Raw genomic sequence first — 22,551 nt, forward strand, 5'->3', positions numbered from 1 at the left:
CGTTGCTGTGGCTCTGGAGTCACATGTAGGCCAGATCAGGTAAAGACGGCAGATTTCCTTCCCTAAAGGACATTAGTGAACCAGATGGGTTTTTCTGACAATTGACAATGGTTTCATGGTCATCGGTAGATTTTTAATTTTTGTTATTGAATTCAAATTCCACCATCTGCCGTGGCGGGATTCGAACCCGGGTCCCCAGAACATTAGCTGAGTTTCTGGATTAATACTCTAGGGATAATACCACTCGGCCATCACCTAGTTATCACTATCAACCTACGTACATATAGTGAGAATCATAGAATCATAGAGTGCAGAAGAGGCCATTCGGCCCATCGAGTCCGCACTGACACATTAGAAACACCTGAACTCCCACAAAATCCCATTTACCAGCACTTGGCCCATAGCCCTGAATGTAATGATATGCCAAGTGATCATCCAGGTACTTTTTAATGGATGTGAGGCATCCCACCTCCACCACCCTCCCAGACAGCGCATTCCAGAGCATCACCACCCTCTGGGTAAAAAGGTTTTTCCTCACATCCCCCCCCTAAACCCCCTGCCCCTCACCTTGAACCTATGTCCCCTCGTGACTGACCCTTCAACTAAGGGAACAGCTGCTCCTTATCCACTCTGTCGTTGCCTCTCATAATCTTGTACACCTCAATCAGGTCACCCCTCAGTCTTCTCTGCTCCAACGAAAACACCCCAAGCCTACGCAACCTCTCTTGATAATTTAAATGTTCCGTCCCGGGCATCATCCTGACACACCAAGGTCCCTTTGTTCCACAGAACTTCAGAAAGGGGAGCAGGAACTGATTCTCAGCTCATCAGAGATTTTTAACTGCCAGTTAATCAAGATGGCTTAGTGATTTAGTGATTGTTCCACCAACAAATTGAAATCAAATCCATCAGGTGAAGTGGATATGTGTTCTATCTGAGATAAGGAAGAGCAGTGGACTTGTTTGGTGCTATTTAGGACTTAGTGACATTAATTTTTTTCTTTGTTTCACAATATGACATCGTCGCTTACTGATAAAATAATAACAATGTTTTGCACCGATATCAAAGGCACAGTTGGACTTAACACTGTTATCCTTTTCAGTCTATTGTCCATGTTGCTGTGTTATTCGAAATGTAATCCCAAGTAACTGGACCAAGAACAGAGCTCTATGTTATGATGGCAATAAATCAGATGAGTCCATAAGGCTACCCCTGATGTTACTGTAACTATCTTATGTTGTGAAGGAAGTGCTTAATTTGGCTGCATAATAATGAGTTCAAATTTATAAAAGACAAGAAATGTAGAAGAGGAGGATGATTAAAGATGGGTCTTCAAAGGACAGAAATAAGTATAAAAATTCAGTTAGGGTCCCCTAAGTAACATTTTTAGATGTGCATATACACTTTGGAAAAAGTCAAGGAGGTTTGCGTGACAAGGTAGCAAAAGGAAGCTTATCTCTCATACTCCGTACCCTGACCTGACATTTAATGAGTAGAATCATTGAATCAGAGAAACCCTGCAGTGCAGAAGGAGGCCACTCGGCCCATCAAGTCTGCACTGACCGCAATCCCACCCAGTCCCTATCCCCGTCACCCCACATATTCACCCCGCTAAACCCTCTAACCTACACACCCTGGGACATTAATGGGCAATTTGGCATGGCTAATCAACCTGACCTGTGCATTTTTGGAGCGTGGGAGGAAACCAGAGCACCCAGAGGAAACCCACACTGACACAGGGAGAGCAACCTATGCCGGGAATCGAACCCAGATCCCTGGTGCTGAGAGGCAGCAGTACTAATCATTGTGCCACCCTTAACATTAGCCTTAAAGAAAGTTGACGTAGGAACACGCACCCTGGAAGTTTGAAAAACTAGAATGCAGCTCATTGATTGCAGGGAGGCAGATTGACTAATGTGCTGCTGGCTCCCATTCTTCAAACCTCAAACAACTGAATGGCTAAACCCAAAGTAGCCAATCAGTAAGTAGCTGCATATTTTTATGCAAATACTGCTAATAGTGCTTATGGCCCAATGGGCTGTTACAGCCTCAGCACCTGGTTATTTGTTTCAACAACTTTATGCATAGCAATTTTTGTGGCAACACAAGCTAGATTCCGACACCAAATCTTCACCGACTCACCTGTTGACTGTTGGATTGTGTTTAGAATAACGTGTTCTGGTCACATTAATCCAAGCATGTTTCCAAATGAAGGCGTAATCCTCCTCAGAAACTATTGGCTCCAGATTCAGCTGTTTGAGCTTCTGCTTAGGAAAGTCAGGATTGAGCGGCTGGAATTGTGTGGGCTCAACTAACCTACCCACAGGATGCAGCATCAAGGAAGGCTGAGATATTACAGTCAGAATACACATTAGGACTGATGTATAATAACGTGGCATTTAATACTTGAAAACGCTGCCTTTCCTGGGCTTAAATGGGGATGATTTTGGAATGCCTTTTGAAATAACTCCTCAGAGGCCAGTGTCTCTTCACCAGATTCCCTTTATTTACAAACTCTGTTCCACTCCTAGAATGCTTCAGGTACACAGTCAGAATCCAGAGTGCCAGAAGACCTGACACTCCCATATTTATATACAGGTGAGGCTCCCTGATTGGGTGGGCAATTATGACCTCAATCAGGGACCTCCTTTTGGTCCAAACAATTAAATGAACTCAAACTAACTCCGGAACGACCTCAATCAAGGAGCTCATACTCCACGAGGCCACTCTCAAGGGCCCCATTGAAGTCATTACACCTTTAGCTCCTCAGCTGAACTATGCAGCAAGTGAGGTCAGCCAGGGTGGTGCAGGCAACTAACAATAAGGGTATTTATATAGCATTTTTAACATGGTGTTGGTGTGGCTTCATTAACACTCACCTCCATGTGAGACTGTAGAGGGTTCCAGCCCTCCTGTGGATTTGAATGAATTATCTAATCTGGTACTTTAGTGCAGCACTGAACAAGATATTCTGGAGGTGTCAGCTTTAGGGTGAGCTGTTTGCACCATTTGCCAGTTTGATGAAGTACTGAAACGCTCGGCTGGTATTGTGGCCAGAGCACAATCTCCCCACAATCAGCACCACACCAAACAGATGGTCTGGTCATTCATTCACGTGCAGTTTGTGGGACTTTACTATGTTCAAAGTGCTAACTACATTTCTACAATGATAACTCTGATCTGAATTCCGCCACGGCAGATGGTGGAATTTGAATTCAATAAAAAATATCCGGAATTAAGAATCTACTGATGACCATGAAATCATTGTCGATTGTCGGAAAAATCTGGTTCACTAATGTCTTTTAGGGAAGGAAATCTACCGTCCTTGCCTGGTTTGGCCAACATGTGACTCCAGAGCCACAGCAATGTGGTTGACGCTGAACTGCCCTCTGAACAAGGGAAACTAGGGATGGGCAATAAATGCTGGCCAGCCAGCGATGCCCATGTCACATCCACGAATAAATTTTTAAAAAAGCTTTTTGGGATGCCCTAATATTCTGCTAATCTCACATCAGTCCTAAGCCACATTAATGCCAATTTGTTCATTTGGAAATGCAGTACATTGCCATGGACTAGTAGGGGAAGAATTATAGGAGTTGACTAAATGTACAGTCAAAAAGGAAGGTAATAGAGCGTGTACTGAAAGGTGAGAAGAGGTGCAATGAAGTGAAGGAGTTTAGAATGAAACTTAATGAATTGAAGGAGTTTAGAACAAAACTTCCTGAATATAGGACTCAGATGGCTGAGGACTATGTGATTGCTGGAGGGAGATGCAATGACAGCCGGAACCAGGAATGTGGAGTGCACATTACCATGCAGTGCTGGAAAGAGGTTTTGCAAGTAAGGCGGGATGAAGCTGTTAATAGATCTGTAATCAAGGAACAAGATTTTAAATATGATGCCATGGAGGACTGGGAGAAAATGAGGTGTTTGAGGGCAGGACTGACAGGAATGGAATCTATTGTGCGTAGAATATGAGTGGTGAGGTGCTGAAAAAGTCGGTGTTTATGTGGGACAGGGCATGTGAGGTCAGCAGAGTATTGGAGATATGAAGCCAGCAAATGATGAACATTTGGATAATGGGTGTCGGTCAGGTTGAGGTAGAACTGGGGGTGAAAATCAATGCAATTGATGATGGATATCATTTGAAGCTTAGCTTAGGACACCAAGGCTGTGCATGTTCAATACGAGGTATGAATTCTAAAACTAGAATGCCGATTATGTGTGAGAGCTGGGTAGAGTGGCTGGTGGGTTAAATGAAGTTCCAACTCATTGAACATTGGAGAAGCAGTAAGGACAGTACAGTGATGATTCGGGTCTGGACGATGGTGTTGAGTTGGAGCTTGGTGTTGTCAATATATGAAGGAGACTGGTTACTTGTCTCCAGATTATCCCCTGAAAGTAGTTAGACCAGAAGACCGTAAGATATAGGAGCAGAATTAGGCCATTTGGCCCATCGAGTCTGCTCCGCCACTCAATCATGGCTGATAAGTTTCTCAACCCCATTCTCCCGCCTTCTCCCCATAACCTCTGATCCCCTTACCAATCCGTTTGTGGAGAAATAATTGGATGGAACCTTAGGTGGCTCTTGTGGTGAATACAGAAGTGAGAGAAAAACCTTTGCATCAGGAGTATTTCTTATTTTGGGAAAGGTGGGAGTGCGACCAAACAAGCGGATTCGAAAAGGTTCAGCAATATTAGAGGAGTGGGGTTCGATGATTAGTTGCTCAATGGAGGGATGAGGTGAAATGGGGAGAAAGGGAATGTAATTGGGGGACATGAAGGAGAGGTAGACAGTATGGACTTTGGAGGAAAGATGTGAGGGAAAAGTGGAGGGTCAGCTGCTCAGAGAAGGAAAAGTGTCCTGTTTTCTGGCTATTTGACTGAAGTGACCATCACTGCCAAGCTCAATTTCGTCCACACAATGCTAGCATGGAGCGATTGCTGATTTCTCATGTGTCGATAACAGTAGCAGCCAGGTCAGCACAGACTAGGGTTTAGACTCGAGGCCTTTCTGGTATGTAGTGCTTAATTGTTCACTGTTTTAACTATTTGTGTTACTGAGGAGTTCTTAATACATATCTTTGTATTGCCATTTTAATCCATGCAGGCAGTGAAAATTCAGAGCAACAAACCAACATTTAAAATAGTTACTAGATTAATGTAGAGTTTCAGAGATTAATGCAATTAAAATGAGAGTATATTAGACATTTTGCCAGATTGTGTTAGGTTCTCCATATGCAGGTGAAATATTAGCATATAAACAGTCAAAAAGCATTCAGCTGAGAAGCAGCCCATTTGAGTACCACAAACATGTTGGTAAAGGAAGTATTATTGTTAGATGAAGCAAAGCTTTAAAGCCACAGGTTGTACTGGGCTTCTGGTGAACTCCTGCCACGCATTGCAAACTACACCTGTGTTATTAGCTGTGTTTAACTATCTGAGAGCTTACGGTACACTTGCATTTAAGTGTGATGTTTGGAAAGTGACTGATAGCAGTACAGTTAAACATCGGCCCCTGGGGAACAGTACCCCAGATTGTCAGCCTGACAGCTTAGAAAATGTTGGTGGTGCAGGAATATTCCCTCGGTCTGGATTTACCATTGCTCAGATTTTGTGGGGAAAAGATGGAGATTTTCATCTCATTATGGACCCAGGTGCCGTGAAGTTAGCACGCAAGAACTTCAAGATAATAACAGAATTGTAGATAATTCGGGCATTGTATTTGGGAGACCGGCAGTCAGCTCTGGATATGATTTTGGCACGGTGGTTAGCACTGCTGCCTCACAGCGCCAGAAACCCGGGTTCGATTCCCGGCTTGGATCACTGTCTGTGCAGAGTCTGCACATTCTCCCTGTGTCTGCGTGAGTTTCCTCCGGGTGCTCCGGTTTCCTCCCACAGTCCAAAAGACGTGCTGGTTAGGCACATTGGCTGTGCTAAATTCTCCCTCAGTGTACCCGAACAGGCTCCGAAGCGTGGCGACTAGGGGATTTTCACAATTTCATTGCAGTGTTAATGTAAGCCTACTTGTGACTTATAAATAGACTTTAACTTTAGTAGCGAGGTACAACTGGTGGGGTAATATGATAGTGTAGCATTAAAATAAAATAATGCCTTGCATTGAGTGTCACCAGAATAATTAAATAAAAATACACACTTTGTGGGGAGATTGCCAATGAAATGCTACCCTAACAAGGAGTCAACAAATTCAGGAGAGGACAGAATACAGTGCATTGAGAACCCCTCAGAGAGAGTGTGTAAAATGGCTTGTTGCTAATACAGGTCAACGCACTCTGCATCTTGTGCGTGCCACCATTCTAGGGAGCATCATAGGAAATGCCCTATATAAAGTGCCTTGCTTCAGACAGGATGTCAGAGGGGTGAAGCTGGTAGAGTGCAGATTCATAAGATGATGCCAAGGATGGGAGACAAAAGAGAAACTGGCATCTTTTTCATTAGAATATAGAAGGTTCAGAGGGAATCTGATAAAGTTGCTTCTTCTTATTATGAAAGGTTTTGATGGGGTAATTAGGACAAACGGATTCCCGCTGACTGGTGAGCTGGTAGCTAGATCGAATATTTGTAAGTTAATTACCAAAAGTCATGGCAGGAGAGGTTGAAGGAACCTTCTTACAGAGGGTGGTTGGAACTATAAGTGCCTTACAAGAAAGAGGTGGAAGCAGTATGCATAATAGCTTTTATGATAAATTGATAAATATTGGAAAAACAAAACTGGAAAAGCAGCTGGAACAAAATGGATTTCTCATTCAGAGTGCTCGGAAAGGCACAATGCATCAGCTGGCCTTTTCTGTGCTGCATGGCTCTCTGATGGGCCGAATGGCCTACTTCTGTGCTTGCATGCCTCTATGATGGGCCGAATGGCCCCCTTCTCTGCTACCTGGTTCAAAGATGCCTGTTTGCCTATTTAAAAAGCAGAAACTATGCTGGCTACTGCACCTGATAGTCAGGGACATTCATTGGTCGTCAATCATTTTTTACTTTAGGCTTAATTTTATTCTTTCTTGTGAAGTGAGCATCACCAGCAAGGCCAGAAATTATGCTCCGTCCTGATGCAGAGGGGTTCTCCACGCACTGTATTTTCTCCTCTCCTTGTTGTCTCCTTTTAGGGTAGCATTTTGTTGGCAACCTCCCCACAAAGTGTGTATTTTTATTTAATATTCTGGCAACACTCAATGCAATTTTAATGCTACACTATCATATCACCCCACCAGTTGCACTTTGTTACTAAAGTTAAAGTCTATTTATTAAGCTTACCATAACAGTGCAATGAAGTTACTGTGAAAATCCCCGAGTCGCCACACTCCGGCGCCTGTTCGGGTACACTGAGGTAGAACTTAGCGTGGCCAATGCACCTAACCAGCACGTCTTTCCGGCTGTGGGAGGAAGCCGGACAAGGAGGTAGTGAGCCTCCTCCTTGCATGGTTGCAGGCCATCTGGTGTAGGGTACACCTGGAGTGCTGTTAGGGAGAGAATTCTAGGATTTTGTCCCAGCGACGGTGAAGAAATAGTTCCAAGTTAGGATGGTGAGTGGCTGGGAGGGGAACTTGCAACTGGTGGTGTTCTCATGGGTCTGTTGCCTATATCCATCTTGGTGGTAGAGGTCATGGGTTTGGAAAGTGCTGTTGAAGGTGTCTTGGAAAGTTGCTGCAGTGCATCTTACAGATGGCACACACTGCAGCCATTGTGCACCGCGATGGAGGGAGTGACTAGTTAAGGTGGTGGATGGGGTGCCAGTTAAATGGGCTGCTTCGTTTTGGATGGTGCTGGGCTTCTCGAGCACTGTTGGAGCTGTGCTCACCCTGGTGGAGAGTTTTCCATCACACTCCTGACTTGTGCCTTGTAGCTTGTGGACAGGCTTTGCAGAGTCAGTTGGTGAATTACTCACAGAATTCAAAGTCTCTGACGTGCCCTTGTCATCTCGGTATTTATATAGAAAGTCCGATTATGTTTCTGGTTGAAGATAGTGGTGGATTCAGTAATAGTAATGCCACTAAATGTCAAAAGGTGATGTTTAGATTCTCTTGTTGGAGATGTTCATTGCCTCTGCTTATGTAGCATGAATGTCACTTGCCGTTTATCAGCTCAAACTCAATGTTGTCCAGGTCTTGCTACATGTGGGCATGGACTTCATCATCTGAGGAGTTGCGAATGGTGCTGAACATTGTGAAATCAATGAACATCCCCACTTCTGACCTTGAGTTGAAAGGAAGGTCATTGGTGAGGCAGTTGAAGATTTTTGAGCCTAGGACACTGCCCTGAGGAACTCCTGCAGCAGTGTCCTGGGGATGAGATGATTTTCCATCATCTTTCTTTGTGTTAGATGTGACTCCAATCAGTGGAGGGTTTTCCCTCTGATTCCCGTTGACTTCAGTTTTACTCCTTGATGCCGCATTCAGTCAAATGGTGCCTTGATGTCAAAGGTATTCACTCTTACACCACTTCTGGAATTCAGCTCTTTTAGCCATGCTTGGACCGAGGCAATAATGAACTGGAGCCCAGTGGCCGTGGCAGTATTTGAACTGAGCATCAGTGAGCAGGGTATTGTTGTATCAGAGCCTCTTGATAGCACTGTCAATGATACCTATCTTCCATCGGTAGCACAGTGGTTAGCACTGCTGCTTCACCGCGTCAGGGATCCAGGTTCAATCCCTGGCTTGGGTCTGCACATTCTCCCCGGGTGCTGGTTAGGTGCATTGGTCATGCTAAATTTTCCCTTGGTGTACCCGAACAGGTGCCAGAGTATGGCGACTAGGGGATTTTCACAGTAACTTCATCGCAGTTTAATGTGACAATCGTGACACTAATAAATAAACTTTAAACTTTGTTGACAACTGATAGTGGACTAATAGAGTGGTAACTGGCTGGATTAAATTTGTCCTACATTTTGTGGGTATGGCATCTCTCTCTCTCTTCAGGTACCATACCCTGGGAGGGCATTGGAAACCATGGACTTCCATGTTAATGTTGCTCTAGAGGCTTGACTCATCTTCATTGGTAGTACGCTTGCCTAGTTTGCGAGGCTCTTTGGAAAGGTTGTTCTTTGTCCACCTTGATCTCTTTTCCCCTTGACCTTTTCCATCAGCACCATGACGCCTAAATCATGATTTCTTATTATGTGCCCAAGAAATTCCAACTGGTCCTTCTTGGCCTTGGTCAGCAGATTTCTCTGGTTCTCATATTTCACCAGCACCTCCATTGGTGGTGTGACTTGTCCAAGATGGTAACGGCGGAGTGAGGGATATCCCAGGTTATGAGGATTATGGCTGCATGCAATTTTCCTGCTGCTGATTCCAAGTGCCTCATGGATGCCCAGTTTTGATCTGCAGTTTGTCAGATTTTAGTCCCTTAAATTTTTCTAATACGGTTTCACCGCTGATATTAAAATTCCGCACTCTTATTAGCCGCAAAGGTACATTATTTCTGGTATGTAATTTATATCTTCCAATGTGACGACTGACACCAAATATTTGTTCAATGTCTTTGCCATTTCCTCATTTTACCAATGTTTATTTTAGCTACTCCCTTTTTTTATCTACTTGTAAAAGTTCCCACATTCCTCTTAAGTCAGAGGTGGTTACTTCAAATTACTGCATGATCTTTCTTGCAAAGACAACTCCTGAACGATCAAGAAAAGACTGTTGTTTGAAAACAAATTAGATTAGTATTTGAAAAGTAAGAAGATAATGACAGCACGGTGGCACAATGGTTAGCACTGCTGCCTCACAGCGCCAGAGACCTGGGCTCAATTCCAACCGCGGGTGACTATCTGTGTGGAGTTTACACGTTCTCCCCGTGTCTGCGTGGGTTTCCTCCCACACTCCAAGGATGTGTGGGTTAGGTTGATTGGTCCTTAGTGTCAAGGGGACTAGTAGGGTAAATACAAGGGGTTATGGGGATAGGGCTTGGATGGGATTGCTGCTGATGGACTGAGTGGCCTCCTTCTATACTGTGCGGTTTCTAAAAAAAAATTTTAAAAATAAAACAGTGAATGGGAACTATGATTGATATGAGTAGCTCTGTGTGAAGAGCTGGGACTGATGCAGGTGTGAGGAGCTGAATGGGTGCTTCCTAAGCTGTACTTTCTATGGTTTCATAGATCCTTTTTGAAAAGACAAAATAGAAAAGTGCATTGCAAGAATAAATTGCTAAATTTCACCTTTAAGATTATCTCAATGTTAACATTTTTGCTGCATTGTTTCTGGCATTTCAGTATACTGGGATTCAGTGCTTGCAGCAAAAGTTCCAACTCTTACTGGCAGCAATTCGGTCACACAAAGGTGCACAAAAAAGGCATCATTATTCCAGAGGAAAACCAAAATTCACTTTAGAGGCTGAACATCTTTAAAGATATAGAATCATAGAATCCTACAGTGCAGAAGGAGGCCATTCGGGCCATCGAGTCTGCACTGACCACAATCCAACCCAGGCCCTATCCCTATGACCCCACACATTTACCCCGCTAATCCCCTGACACTAAGGTCAACTTAGCATGGCCAATCCACCTAACCCGCACATCTTTGGACTGTGAGAGGAAACCAAAGCACCCGGAGGAAGCCCACGCAGACACGGGGAAAATGTGCAAACTCCACATAGACAGTGACCCGAGGCCAGAATTGAACCCGGGTCCCTGGCGCTGTGAGACAGCAGTGCTAGCCACTGTGCCACCCCAATATGTTTAACCATCAGTGGCCCATTGGGTATAATGACCTCCTGTGCAGTACACACACAAACAAAAATAACGTAAGAAAATATTTCCATTAAAAGTGAAGATTTCTTTTATTTTCAATGTTTATAAAACATTGAATGTATTCAAGAGAGAGCTAGATATAGCACTTGGGGCGAATGGGATCAAAGGTTATGGGGAGAAAGCAGTATTAGGCTATTGAGTTGGATGATCGACCATGATCGTGATGGATGATGGAGCAGGCTCGAATGGCCTCCTCCGGTTCCTATCTTCTTTGTTTCTATGTTTCCTATCTATCTGAGATTTGAAAAATTCCCCTACTGTCAAAAAGTGTTTTTATTTGGCTTTAAGGTTTTCTTTTTCCGAACAATAACATTGTCATGAGACCAGCAAAGAATGAAGACTTGTGAATGAGCTTAGTGGAAGTCAGGGTCCGAGAGGCTGAGTATGCAGGAGAAAGTAGTTAGACTGCAGCTAACGAGAGAACATGAGCGTACCCCACAGTGCAATTTCTGATCATGCTGTTTTTGCTTTTAAAACTGAGAAATATGGTTGACACCTGCAGTTAGAAAGGTTATCTTTTAAATATTACATAGCCCCTGAAACTAGAAGAACAAGAATAGCAGAATAAAGCTCCAGAATATGAGCTGGGACTTGGTGGCAATCTTATTAAAGCAGTAAGTATGGTGTGATGGATTGAGTGACAAAGAATAGTAGTTGCTTTAATGACTTGGTCCTTGATGGGAGACTTTAAGTGGCACCTGTTTGGGGGAGAAAGAGAACATGCTTTAGATACCAGCAGTTAGAGTTGTCACAGTCAAATAGCTGGTCATTAACAGATTTGAATTTAGGGTGAGAGAGAGAAGGAGAAATGTTCAAACCAGGCCAGGTTAATGGCCTGTATTATAGGCTTTTCCCAAATGTCATCCCATTGCCATAAAGAGCAGAAGATTGTGCTCATTGGTGTTTCTGACATTTCTTTAAACAATTAAACACACATGGGCAACATGGTGGCACAATGGTTGGCACTGCACTGCTGCCTCACAGCGCCAGGTACCTGGGTTCGATTCCCAGCTTGGGTCACTGTCTGTGTGGAGGCTGCATGTTCTCCCCGTATCTGCGTAGGTTTCCTCTGGGTGCTCCGGTTTCCTCCCACATGTCGAAAGACGTGCTGGTTAGATGCATTGGCCATGCTAAATTCTCCCTCCCGTGTACCCGAACAGGCGCCAGAGTGTGGCAACTAGGGGATTTTCACAGTAACTTCATTGCAGTGTTAATGAAAGCCTACTTGCAACACTAATAAATAAGCGTAAACCTAAACATATGTCCACCTAGTAATCTTTTACAGAGATATTAAGTTAACTGGTCTCTGGTTCTGGCATATACTTGGGGTGGCACAGTGGTTAGCACTGCTACCTCACAGCGCCAGGGATCCGGACTCAATTCTGGCCTCAGGTCACTGTCTGTGTGGCGTCTGCATGTTCGACTTGTGTCTGCGTGGGTTTCCTCCGGTTTCCTTTCACATTCCAAAGATGTGCGGGTTAGGTGGATTGGCCATGCTAAATTGCCCCTTGGTGTCAGGGGGACTAGTGGGGTAAATACGTAGGATTATGGGAATAGGAAGCTCGAGGAACAGTTCCTCAACCTTCAGTTAAGCACTTCTACAGCCTTCCGAACTTGACGTTAAGTCCAACGATTTCCGACTGTAACCTCTTCCCCTGTGTTTGTTTATTTTCTGTTTGTAAATATTGTTTTTATTGTCTCATTTTTTTCTTTGTCTTTGACTCTCGAGGAGCAGCTGTTCATCATTCTGCCATTCACACCTCCTCGAGGCACACTTTCTGTTTATTATTTATTCCATTGCCACAGACTTTGGCTCTCTTTTGAACTTTAATCTTTCCTGTATCGCACCTTCTCCTTTGCTCAGACTTTTGTACCTTCTTCCCGACAGAAATAGGTAGAGGAGAGTATGTCCAGGGTGCATGGGGTCATTGATTATGCTGGCTGCTTTCCCGAGGCAGCAGGAATCATTGAATCATAGAATTCCTACAGTACAGAAGGAGGCCATTCAGCCCATCAAGTCTGTACCGACCACAATCCCACCCAGGCCCTATTCCCATAACCCTACACATTTACCCTGCTTATCCTCCTGACACTAGGGTCAATTTAGCATGGCCAACCCACCTAACCCGCACAACTTTGGAGTGCGGGAGGAAACCCATGCAGACGTGGGGAGAAAGTGCAAACTCTGCACAGACAGTGACCCGAGGCCAGAATTGAACCCGGGTCCGTGGCACTGTGAGGCAGCAGTGCTAACCACTGTGCCATCGTGCCACACCTTCATGTAGTAGAAGTAGGGAAGTGTAGACAGAGTCAGTGGATGGGAGACTGGTTTGAGTGATGGACTGGGCTACGTTCACGACCCTTTGTAGTTTCTTGACAACTGTCTACATGCCCACAAGTTTCTAATTGTTATAGTTAAAGAGGATTAATAGTGAAAGTATATCACTGATGATTCATTTCCTCTTCCTCCAAACTCTAATTTTCCTTGCACATGCCGCAGTTGCTATTTTATTTTATGTGTCAGACCTCAGTGTCGGGAATGTAGCTTTGCTCTGAAGGAGAAGTGGAAAACAGCCAGTTGTGTAAATCTGTCAAGGGAAGTACTGAACTGGAAGTGCATTCTGTAATCACTAGCAACTGTTACAGTGGAATGTGAGTAAGAGGACACAGTCCAAGAAATAAAAATTCTCGGGTTGTGAATAAAGCTGCACTGAGATCATTGGAAGCTGATATGTTTGGGCTTTGTTTTGTGCTGAGCTGAAGCAAAGGCCCCTGAATAATGACAACAGGTGGCAGGTTTGCTGTCAAAAGCTGGCGAGGGGAGATAATGGAAATGATAATGATCAGGAGCCCCACCAATGTGTGCATTTTATTTTGCGATGAGACCTGTCCCCTTTTTCATTTCAGATTTCTCTTAAAACATTAAGTGTGCTGATGCAGGCGTTTTACACTGACATCACTTCCTCCACTTGGTAAGAAACAGTGCGGCTGATTCCTCGACTTGCTTCAGCAACTTGTTGCAGGCCGCAGTGTCAGTGAAAAGAGCCTCTCGTTACACACTGATTAATGCCCAGACCTACAAGTGCATGAAGGAATGAATCCTGCAGCCGTGTTTTGGCCAATGAACAGTGGGTTAAAAGAGATAGTGCCAGATGGGGGGGGGGGGGGGGGGGGTGAAATTTCTATCTGACTTTATCCCTCTCGTTTAACAGAGGAAACTCTTCTGGCGCCCTGCATCATAAATTATTCCTCCAGAGTTAGATTGGCTGGCAGCCTACTCCAGACCTCTGCTGCTTATGAACTGGCCACTGGGATAAATCCAAGAATGACACAAGCCAAATCGCCCTCTAATCTACTTAACCTAGACTCAGTTTCTTTAGAGAAACAGTTTTCTGATGCCTCCTGGGGTGCAAGTCTATCTGACACCCACTATTTGTGGCAGTGACACCCTCAATGTGATATGCTAGTCTGCATCTTTTTACCATCCAAGCACAGTGCTCTATCAGCCTCACCGAATGAAAACCACTGGGGTAAACAGAATTAACTCTTAACTCCTACCTTTTCTTATTAGAAGGTGAAACCGAAGTGTCAGTTTAATTACTGACTACAATTCTGCTTCTGCTGAATCTGTTTTAAAGGATGGGCTGATAATCAGGGTTTAAACAGTATCGCTTGCCGGTGTTTACTATCTGTGACTGAGTTTTGCTGGGGAACAGGAGGAGGTAATTGGAAATGCCTTCTGTGCCCACTGGGCACCGCAGGGACTGGGGTGCATTATTGACCCCTTTAATCACATTTTGATTTGATGTTTTAACTTCCCTTTTTCACTTTGTCTTTTGTTTTGGTCGGTTCCCCTCCTTCTGGGAGCTGCCCCCTTTTAATTTCTCCCTTTGTTAATTTGATTTAGTTTATTTGGTTGCCTGAAAAGATTGGTAATTGGAGAAAGATACGACATTACTTGTTGGTAGATTCTCTTTCTTCTTATTGTGACACTGCCCCCCTCCCCTCCCACCGTGATGAGATGCAGTTGCCTCCCTGTGAATTTTCAGCCCACTAATTCTGATTGGCTTTTTTGTTTGGACTGCGTTCCGTAAACACCAAATGCCACATTAAAGATCGCTGATGCAAACTAATAACGCAACCTGCATTAGAATCAGTGATTTGTAAATCAGCATTCATTATTGAGCCCACTTTCCGCAGAAGGCGAGGCCTCCTATTCCAGCCTCGGTGACCATCTGCTCATCTTTCTTTCTTCCTCCCTCTGATTCGGGAGAGATAATAGCAGATGGTGAGGTCAGAAAGTTCATATTCCTTGGTTACACAGTGTGTGCTGTTCATCAAAATGTGTGCTGGTTGCCTATTGCTCTCAGCATCTCGTGAGGTTGTGAGAACAGCAGTGATTTTGGCGCTGCCTGCTCCAGAGAGAATATTACGGGTCAGTGACAATAAATCATTTTATTTGCTAATAGCCCATCATAATGAGAACCATCGCGTAATGAATGAATGTGTCGTCTGCACACTCAATATCGAACAATGCCTGATGCAAAATGCTTTAAAATGTGAGCTTTGTTTTCATCTGAGGTTTTACACGCGGTATCGAGTGGCACAACGACGTTTGTTGTTATGTTTTTAAGAACGCTACACGCAGATTTAGTACCCTGTCTCCGGCTGTATCTTTTTTTTTTCGCATACCCTGAGGCTGAAACAGAATGGGGCAGATGCTTAAGCTAAATGTGCCTCGCACTCTGAACATAATTTCATCTTGTATTACCTGGCGCCTGTTTTGCTTCAGTATTCCAGAGAGAAGTTGGTTTTCTTCTCCCCGTCCTTCCTGCAGCGTGGGACTTTACTGGTGGGAACGAAGGAAGGGGAGGATCATTGGAACAAACCTTTCCCCTTGTTTTACAAGGAGGCCGACCACTAGCGCAGGGGGAAGGCTGGTACGACAATCAACAGGAGGTGCTAAGGAGCTGTATGTATTTATCATCAGCTATATCCTGTTCAGTGTCGCCTTGGACTGCTCCATTACTGTACAAGTAAATGGTCCATGTTTCAGCTGAAAGGGTAAAATTGTGCAGTCAAAGTTTGTGAGATGGATTAAGAGTTGTGACATACAAGATGCGCAAATTATTGCAAAGGGTTTGTTTAAGAAATCAGGCAAAAGGACAAAATCCACGGTTCAAGATTAAACAGAAAACGCTAAGTAAATTGTGGGCGGCAACGGTGGCACAGTGGTTAGCATTGCTGCCTCACAGTGTCAGGGTCCCGGGTTCGATTCCTGGCTTGGGTCACTGTCTGTGTGGAGTTTGCATGTTCTCCCCGTGTCTGTGTGGGTTTCCTCCGGGTGCTCCGCTTTCCTCCCACAGTCCAAAGATGTGCGGGTTAGGTTGATTGACCGTGATAAATTGCCCCTTAGTGTCAGGGAGATTGGGTGGGATTGTGGTCGGCGCAGACTTGATGGGCCGAATGGCCTCCTTCTGCACTGTAGGATGCTAAGTTAGGAAATAGAGATTTAGTGATGAATTTTCAAAGAAGGTCAGAGTCAGGGTTAGAGGCTGGTGGGCCTGAGACTTGGCATCTCAGTCCTGACTTGGAGCCATTCTCAGAGCGACTGGTTCAGCTCATGCCCACAAGTGGCAGATTGTCAATTGAGATCAAATTAATGTAATTAAGAGGCCTATTAAGGTCCCATTCCTGTGCCAACTGGGATTTCCCATTGGCATGCAGACAGCCTACAATGTCCTGGAAACATGTCCAGGGCAATGGGTTAGAAAAGGTAGGGGCCATGCTTGAACCCGCAAGGAACATGCCCCCGACCCCACACCTGTAATGGCCTCTGGACCACAGTTGTGGTTGCTGATCGTCTGCTGGAGGGGCTGCCTCTCAAAGATCAGGAAGGGAGATAGTGGCGTGGTGGTAATGTCACTGGATGAGTAGTCTAGTGGCCCAGGCTAATGATCTGAATCAGGGGTTCAAATCCCACCATGGCAGCTGGTGGAACTTAAATCCAGTTGATCTGGAATTGAAAACCAGCTTCACTAATGTCGTTTAGAGAAGAAAAACTGCTGTCGTTACCCTAGTCTGGTTTACATGTGACTTCAGAACTCGGAGTGGGTCAGAGACTCTGCTTTTAAACTTAAATAAGGGCAATTATGAGGGCATGAAAATGGCTAAAGTGAATTGGCAAATTAGGTTAAAGGGTAGGTCAATGGAGAGGCAGTGGCAAATATTTAAGGGGATATTTCAGATTACACAGAATAGATACATTCCAATGAGTAAGAAAAAGTCCAAGGGATGGAGGCACCATCCATGGTTAATTATAGAGGTTAAAGATAGTATCAAACTTAAAGAAAAAGCATGTGGAAGGTCAGAGATTGGACTGAATATAAAGAACAGCAAAGGATGACTAAAAGATTAATGGGGGGTGGGGGGAATAGAGTATGAGAGAAAGACAGCTAGAAATATAAAAACAGTAAGAGTTTCTATAAATATTTCTTTTAAGCAATTAGCTAACAAACTGAGCATTAGTCTTGTAGAAAGTACGTCTGGAGAATTGATAATGGAAAGCAAGGAGTTAGCAGATGAATTGAACAGATATTTTGCATCAGTTTTCACTATAGACGATACAAGCCAGTAACATCCCAGAAGCAGCAATAAATTAGGAAATGGAAGAGAGGAAGAAACTCAGGAAAATTATAGACACCAGAGAGGTTGTACTGATTAAATGGTTGGAGCTGAGGGCTGACAAGTTCCTGGGTCCTGATGGACTTCATCTTAGGATCTTAAAAGAAGTGGCTAATGACATAGTTGCTGTTTTGGTTTTAATTTTCCATAACTCCATACATTCGGGGAAGATCCCATTAGATTGGGAGATAGCAAATGTGGCCCCATTGTCCAAAAGGGGAGGAAACCCGAAACAGGAAACAATAGGCCTCACATCTATCATAGTGAAAATGTTAGCAGCTATTATTAAAGAAGTTATAGCAGGGCACTTGGATAAATTCAAGGTAATCAGGCAGAGTCAACGGGCGGGATTTTCCAGCCGCGCTCACTCCGAAACCGGAAAATCCCGCCCGAGGTCAATGGACCTTTCCATGGTCCACTCTTCACCCACTCCGACTCCCGTGGCGGGTGGAACGGGAAAATTCACCCCAACATGTTTTTGGGGAAGGGAAATCATGTTTAACAAGCTAATGGAGTTCTTTGAGGAAATAACATGTGCTGTGGACAAAGGGGAACTGGTGGATGTACTGTACTTAGATTTCCAGAAGGCATCTGCTAAGGTGCCACATCAAAGGTTCTTATGGAAAATAAAAGCTTATGGTGTCGGGGGTGACATGTTGGCATGTATAGAAGATTGGCTGGTTGTCTAGAAGTAGAGAGTAGGCATAAATGGGTCATTTCAGGTTGTTAAGATGTAACAAGTGATGTAACAGGGATCCGTGTTGGGATCTCAACTGTTTACAATTTAAAGAAATAACTGGGATGAAGGATGGATGCGATGGTTGCCAAATTTGTTGAAAACACAGATAGGTAGGAAAGTAACTTGTGAAGATGACATAAGGAGGCTACAAAAAGAGAGAGGGCTAGTGAGTGGGCAGAGATCTATCTAAATGGAATATGTTGTGGGAAAATGTGAAATTGTCCATTTTGGCAGGAATAATAAAAGCATGTTATTCAGATTGCAGAGCTCTGAGATGTAGAGGGATCTAGAGCACTGGTGAGACCACATCTGGAGTACAGCAGGATTTCCCAAACCTTTTCAGTCACGAACCCTTTTGACCTCCCAAGAGTATTGGCAGGAACCCCTAAGAAACATTCTTATTATATTGGCGCGTTACCACAAAAAAGGATTGTTATTGCACAATAGGTACAAACACACAAGAAATAAATCTACAGAAGTATTTCCTATTTATTATTGTTTACATTTGTTATATTTTAAAAGTTATCTTATTCAACAAATATTTAAGTCTTTGTCTTTTTGTAATTTTGAATGGGAGGAGTGATCCTGATCATTTGCTCATAAATTCATTTAATATTGGGAGTGCTACTGGAGGGCTGGATTCTCAACTCAGACACAGTCTTGCACCCAAAAAAGCATCCTGTTTCTCTGTCCCTCTCTCTCCTTCCCTCCTCCTTCCTTCCCTCCTTCTCTGGCTCTCTCTCCCGCCCTCTCTCTCACTCACTGTCTCGCTCCCACTCTCTCTCGGTCTGGCTCTGGCCTCTCCCAACCCATGGCTGTGACTTACCTTGCCCTGCCTTCCCTCAGTATCTGTGGATGCATCTCATCTGGCCCTGGTGCTTTATCAACGTTACACACAGCCTGTCCAATACCAACCACCTCCCTATAATTTTAAACATTTCTAGTCCCTGACTTACCTCCTCCCTCACCCTGGCCGGGGTAACAACTTCTTCCCTGGCAAAGGCAGATACAAAGTATTCATTTAATACCTTTTCATTGCTCTCTGCCTCCATGAGTACATCATCATGTGTAAATTCGATCTCCAATCAGTCCTACTCTTTTTACTACACTTTTACCATTTACATGCCGATCGAAGACTTTAGGATTCCCTTTTATTTTGGCTGCCAGTCTCTTTTCATGCTCCCTCTTTGCTTCTCTTATTTGCTTTTTCACTTTGTCTCTGAACCTTCTACATTCAGCTTAGATCTCAATTGTAGTTTCCACCTGTCATAAGTACAGACTTTCTTCTTTATCTTAATTCCTTTCTCTTTTGTCATCCAGGGAGGTCTGGATTTGTTTGCCCTAACCTTTCCCTTTGAAGGAATATACCTTGACTGTGCTCGAATCATCTCTTCTTTGAAGGTTCAGTTATCATTTTTCTGACCAACCTTTGGCTCTAATTTATTTGGCTCAGATCCATTCTTACCCCATTGAAGCTTGATAGCTTCTCCACAGTTAATTATTCTTACTCTGGATTGTTCTTTGTCCTTTTCCACACTCAGTCTAAACCTTCTGATACAATGACCACTGTTGCCTAAATGTTCTCCCCTTTGACACATGGTTTACTTGATCCACCCCATTTGTGGAAACAGATCTAGCAGTTGTCTCCTTCCTCTTTGAACTGAGAACAGAATGCTGTAGAGAATTTTCCTGAACACTTTCCAGAGACTCCTCTCTGCTCTTTACATTACTTTATCCTAATCTATGTTTGAATAACGACAACTACCAATAATGACAAAACGGGGTGGCACGGTGGCACAGTGGTTAGCACTGCTGCTTCACAATGTCAGGAACCTGGGTTCAACTCCCAGCTTGGGTCACTGTCTGTGCGGAATCTGCACACTCTCCCCGTGTCTGCGTGGGTTTCCTTCGGATGCTCCGGTTTTCTTCCACAGTCTGAAAGACGCGGTGGTTAGGTGCATTGGCCATGCTAAATTCTCCCTCAGTGTACACGAACAGGCACCAGAATGTGGCGACAGGGGGATTTTCACAGTAACTTCATTGCAATGTTAATGTAAGCCTACTTGTGACACTAATGAATAAATAAAAATAAAATAAATACCCCATAATGTTAGCACCTCGTCAATTTCCTTGCAAATTTGTGCTTCTAAATCCTTCCCACTAGTTGGTGGCCTGTAGCCTGAACCAAGCAATTGCACCAATTTCTGCCCCTTAGCTTAGGCCAAATAGATTCTGTCCTTGAACCCCACTCCCCATCAAAAACACAGGACATCCTCTTTTTCCAGCACTGCAACGCCCTCCTTCATCAGTACCAGCACGCCTCTTCCTTTTCTATCTTTACTGAACACCTTGTATCCAGGAATATTCAACACCCAGTCCAGTCCTTCTTTCAGCCAGATCTCTGGTGTAGCCACAGCAACGTATTTCCACATGGCAATCTGCACTCGTAACTCACCAATCTTATTTACTATGCCCAGTGCACAGTAACCTGGATTTAGACTGTACTGCGTTCTCCCTGACTCTGACCCCACCTATTAGCTTACTATTCCTAAATTTAGTGCTCGCCATCTCTCCCGGTATTCTGTGCACTATCCCCTGCTTCCTACACACCTCCCCTTTGACCCCCGCAAAATTAAACCCTCTCCAGCAGCAAAATCGCCCCACATGGAACTCAGTCCCCACCACCTCCATTAGAAAATTCAGGAACTGTAAGAATTGCAAGTGACATTAAGAAACTGTGAAAAACCTAACATAACCAACCAGTTAATCATTTCCCATTAAATAGTGTGAAGGTAGATGAAGATGAAATTATCCAGCTCTCAAAGAGAACTTAAGGTTGTTTTTCTTCTACTCATTCACAGGATGTGAACGGGCTGGCTCGGCCAGCATGTATTGCCCATCATTAACTACTCTACAGAAGGTAGTATTGAGTCACCTTCTTGAACCACTGTGACACCTGAGATGTAGGTAAACCCACAGTGCTGTTTGGAACAGAGCTCCAGGCTCTTCATCCACTGATAGTGAAGAGCAATATGGTCGGGATGTTGTGTGACTCGGAGGGGAACTTGCAAGTGGTGGTATTCCTACCCATCTGCTGCCCTTGATTTTGATTTGATTTGATTTAGTTTTGTCACATGTATCGGGATACAGTGAAAAGTATTGTTTCTTGCGTGCTATACAGACAAAACCTACTGTTCATAGAGTACATAGGGGAGAAGGAAAGGAGAGGGTGCAAAGTATAGTGTTGCAGTAACAGATAGGGTGCAGAGAAAGATCAACTTAATGCAAGGTAGGTCCATTCAAAAGTCCGATGGCAGCAGGGAAGAAGCTGTCCTTGAGTCAGTTGGTACATGATGATCTCAGACTTTTGTATCTTTTTCTCGAGGAAAGAAGGGAGAAGAGAGAATGTCTGGGGTGCGTGGGGTCCTTGATTATGCTGGCTGCTTTGCCGAGGCAGCGGGAAGTGTAGACGGAGTCAATGGATGGGAGGCTGGTTTGTGTGATGGACTGGGCTTCGTTCACGGCCCTTTGTAGTTTCTTGCGGTCTTGGGCAGAGCAGAAACCATACCCAAGCTGTGATACATCTGATTTTCTAACTTGTCGTGATCACGGATATGGAAGATGCTATTGAAGGAGCCTCGATGAATTGCCACAGTGCTTTGGTGGTGGGGAGAGTGAAGGTTTAAAGTGATGGATTGAGATGTCAGAGAAGCAGGCTGCTTCCATCCTGGATTGAATCATAGTATCACTACAGTGCAGAAAGAGGCCATTTGGCCCATTGAGTCTGCACTGACAACCATCCCACCCATGCCCTATCCCCATAACCCCTTGTAGTTATCCTGCTAATCCCCTGACACTAGCATGGCCAATCAACCTAACCCCGCACATCTTTGGAGTGCGGGAGGAAACCCCTGGAGGAAACCCACGCAGACACGGGGAGAATGCGCGGACTCAGCACAGACAGTCATCCGAGACTGGTATTGAACCTGGGTCCCTGGCGATGTGAGGCAGCAATGCTAACCACTTGTTGTGTTGAAATTTTGAGTGTTGTTGGAACAGCAGTCATCCAGCAAGTGGAGAGTATTCCATAACACTTCTGACTTCTGCCTTGCCTGACCTGAGTAAGGGAAGCTACAATCATGGGCCAAATGGGCACAACAAGGGAGTAGAAATATGAAAAGCTAGCAGTTTATAGGAGTATATATAGCTGACCTGATGTCTCTATAGCCTCCCTCCTTATTTATTCCTTTCTTTCTAAAATGTGGCAAGTTTTAAAAGCATTTTAAATTATTTTTTCCATTTGTTATGCCATGCTTTCTCTTAAACTGCTTACTTAGCTTTGGGTTGTGTTTTGGGCTTC

The 22,551-nt window shown here is 44.2% G+C and overlaps 1 protein-coding gene across 6 annotated transcripts in view; it reads left to right on the top strand.

Annotated features, from left to right (window-relative positions):
* The window catches only part of LOC144487666 (transcription factor Dp-2-like), a 187,983-nt gene that overhangs the window by 3,929 nt on the left and 161,503 nt on the right, over positions 1–22,551 (top strand). Inside the window, exon 1 of one of the 6 annotated variants that reach the window (XM_078205758.1) lies at positions 13,326–13,420. The exons of the other annotated variants lie outside the window; for them this stretch is intronic. The gene's annotated coding sequence lies outside the window, so the exon portion shown is untranslated. Of the gene's footprint in view, positions 1–13,325; positions 13,421–22,551 lie in introns of those variants that run through there. 6 annotated transcript variants of the gene reach the window in all.

Source organism: Mustelus asterias, chromosome 3 (genome assembly GCF_964213995.1).
Source record: "Mustelus asterias chromosome 3, sMusAst1.hap1.1, whole genome shotgun sequence".
NCBI lineage: Eukaryota > Metazoa > Chordata > Chondrichthyes > Carcharhiniformes > Triakidae > Mustelus > Mustelus asterias.